This window comes from Platichthys flesus, chromosome 22 (genome assembly GCF_949316205.1).
Source record: "Platichthys flesus chromosome 22, fPlaFle2.1, whole genome shotgun sequence".
Taxonomy (NCBI): Eukaryota; Metazoa; Chordata; class Actinopteri; order Pleuronectiformes; family Pleuronectidae; genus Platichthys; species Platichthys flesus.
This window is the reverse complement of record NC_084966.1, coordinates 14,663,042-14,665,541: the sequence shown is the minus strand read 5'-3', so window position 1 is coordinate 14,665,541 and position 2,500 is coordinate 14,663,042. Positions and strand designations below refer to the sequence as shown.

Here is a 2,500-nt window from a genome sequence, read left to right as displayed (position 1 = left end):
CTATGCAGGGTCGGGCCTGGTTAGTACTTGGATGGGAGACTTCCTGGGAATACCAGCTGCTGTAAGCTTTTTTTCATTTTACCTGACGTATTTACATGTATAAATAAGGTTCAGAGGCTGGGCTCAATCGCTTACGGCCATACCAACCTGAATACGCCTGATCTCGTCTGATCTCGGAAGCAAAGCAGGGTCGGGCCTGGTTAGTACTTGGATGGGAGACTGCCTGGGAATACCACGTTCTCTAAGCTTTTTTCCACTTTTACCTGACTTATTTACATGTATAAATAAGGTTCAGAAGGTGGACTCATTCGCTTACGGCCACACCAACCTGAATATGCCCGATCTCGTCTGATCTCGGAAGCTATGCAGGGTCGGGCCTGGTTAGTACTTGGATGGGAGACTTCCTGGGAATACCAGGTTCTGTAAGCTTTTTTCCACTTTTACCTGACTTATTTACATGTATAAATAAGGTTCAGAGGGTGGACTCATTCGCTTACGGCCACACCAACCTGAATACGCCCGATCTCGTCTGACTTGAAGCTAAGCAGGGTCGGGCCTGGTTAGTACTTGGATGGGAGACTGCCTGGGAATACCAGGTGCTGTAAGCTATTTTCCACTTTTACCTGACGTATTTACATGTATAAATAAGGTTCAGAGGGTTGACTCAATCGATTACGGCCACACCAACCTGAATACACCCGATCTCGTCTGATCTCGGAAGCTAAGCAGGGTCGTGCCTGGTTAGTACTTGGATGGGAGACTGCCTGGGAATACCAGGTGCTGTAAGCTTTTTTCCACTTTTACCTGACGTATTTACATGTATAAATAAGGTTCAGAGGGTGGACTCAAACGCTTATGGCCAGACCAACCTGAATACGCCCGATCTCGTCTGATGTCGGAAGCTAAGCAGGGTCGGGCCCGGTTAGTATTTGGATGGGAGACTGCCTGGGAATACCAGGTGGTTTAAGCTTTTTTCCACTTTTACCTGACGTATTTACACGTATAAATAAGGTTCAGATGGTGGACTCAAACGCTTACGGCCACACCAACCTGAATAAGCCCGATCTCGTCTGATCTCGGAAGCTAAGCAGGGCCGGGCCTGGTTAGTACATGGATGGCAGACTGCCTGGGAATACCAGGTGCTGTTAGCTTGTTTCTTCTTCTACCTGACGTATTTACATGTATAAATAAGGGTCAGAGGGTGGACTCATTCGCTTACGGCCACACCAACCTGAATACGCCCGATCTCGTCTGATCTCGGAAGCTAAGCAGGGTCGGGCCTGGTTAGTACTTGGATGGGCGACTGCCTGGGAATATCAGGTGCTGTAAGCTTTTTTCTTCTTTTACCTGACGTATTTACATGTATAAATAAGGGTCAGAGGGTGGACTCATTCGCTTACGGCCACACCAACCTGAATACGCCCGGTCTCGTCTGATCTCTGAAGCTAAGCAGGGTTGGGCCTGGTTAGAACATAGATGTGAGACTGCCTGGGAATACCAGGTGCTGTACGCTTTTTTCCACTTTTACCTGACGTATATACATGTATAAAAAGGTTCAGAGGGTGGACTCATTTGCTTACGGCCACACCAACCTGAATGCGCCCGATCTCGGAAGCTAAGCAGGGTCGGGCCTGGTTAGTACTTGGATGGGAGACTGCCTGGGAATACCAGGTGCTGTAAGCTTTTTTCCACTCTTACCTGACGTATTTACAAGTATAAATAAGGTTCAGAGGGTGGACTAATTCGCTTACGGCCACACCAACCTGAATGCGCCCAATCTCGTCTGATCTCGGAAGCTACGCAGGGTCGGGCCTGGTTAGTACTTGGATGGGAGACTTCCTGGGAATACCAGCTGCTGTAAGCTTTTTTCCATTTTACCTGACGTATTTACATGTATAAATAAGGTTCAGAGGCTGGGCTCAATCGCTTACGGCCATACCAACCTGAATACGCCTGATCTCGTCTGATCTCGGAAGCAAAGCAGGGTCGGGCCTGGTTAGTACTTGGATGGGAGACTGCCTGGGAATACCAAGTTCTCTAAGCTTTTTTCCACTTTTACCTGACTTATTTACATGTATAAATAAGGTTCAGAAGGTGGACTCATTCGCTTACGGCCACACCAACCTGAATATGCCCGATCTCGTCTGATCTCGGAAGCTATGCAGGGTCGGGCCTGGTTAGTACTTGGATGGGAGACTGCCTGGGAATACCAGGTTCTGTAAGCTTTTTTCCACTTTTACCTGACTTATTTACATGTATAAATAAGGTTCAGAGGGTGGACTCATTCGCTTACGGCCACACCAACCTGAATACGCCCGATCTCGTCTGACTTGAAGCTAAGCAGGGTCGGGCCTGGTTAGTACTTGGATGGGAAACTGCCTGGGAATACCAGGTGCTGTAAGCTATTTTCCACTTTTACCTGACGTATTTACATGTATAAATAAGGTTCAGAGGGTGGACTCAAACGCTTATGGCCACACCAACCTGAATACGCACGATC

General features: G+C 48.0%; 2 protein-coding genes, 2 non-coding genes and 13 pseudogenes across 4 annotated transcripts in view; 16 read left to right on the top strand and 1 right to left on the bottom strand.

Annotated features, from left to right (window-relative positions):
• LOC133939702 (5S ribosomal RNA) overlaps positions 1 to 68 on the top strand; it is a 119-nt pseudogene extending 51 nt beyond the window's left edge.
• Positions 1 to 2,500, top strand: part of LOC133933439 (zinc finger protein 260-like) — a 627,571-nt gene that overhangs the window by 163,589 nt on the left and 461,482 nt on the right. The gene's annotated exons all lie outside the window — the stretch shown is intronic.
• The window catches only part of LOC133933462 (histone H4-like), a 556,161-nt gene that overhangs the window by 314,809 nt on the left and 238,852 nt on the right, over positions 1 to 2,500 (bottom strand). The window lies entirely within an intron of this gene.
• LOC133942356 (5S ribosomal RNA) lies at positions 130 to 248 on the top strand (annotated as a pseudogene).
• LOC133938427 (5S ribosomal RNA) lies at positions 311 to 429 on the top strand (annotated as a pseudogene).
• LOC133942394 (5S ribosomal RNA) lies at positions 492 to 608 on the top strand (annotated as a pseudogene).
• On the top strand, positions 671 to 789 carry LOC133934539 (5S ribosomal RNA). Its single transcript, XR_009912718.1, has one exon. It is a non-coding gene; the product is annotated as a 5S ribosomal RNA (ribosomal RNA).
• LOC133942558 (5S ribosomal RNA) lies at positions 852 to 970 on the top strand (annotated as a pseudogene).
• LOC133941293 (5S ribosomal RNA) lies at positions 1,033 to 1,151 on the top strand (annotated as a pseudogene).
• LOC133945009 (5S ribosomal RNA) lies at positions 1,214 to 1,332 on the top strand. Its single transcript, XR_009916769.1, has one exon. It is a non-coding gene; the product is annotated as a 5S ribosomal RNA (ribosomal RNA).
• On the top strand, positions 1,395 to 1,513 carry LOC133944013 (5S ribosomal RNA; annotated as a pseudogene).
• On the top strand, positions 1,575 to 1,683 carry LOC133940947 (5S ribosomal RNA; annotated as a pseudogene).
• On the top strand, positions 1,746 to 1,864 carry LOC133941188 (5S ribosomal RNA; annotated as a pseudogene).
• LOC133941962 (5S ribosomal RNA) lies at positions 1,926 to 2,044 on the top strand (annotated as a pseudogene).
• LOC133938958 (5S ribosomal RNA) lies at positions 2,107 to 2,225 on the top strand (annotated as a pseudogene).
• On the top strand, positions 2,288 to 2,404 carry LOC133942942 (5S ribosomal RNA; annotated as a pseudogene).
• The window catches only part of LOC133943450 (5S ribosomal RNA), a 119-nt pseudogene continuing 85 nt past the window's right edge, over positions 2,467 to 2,500 (top strand).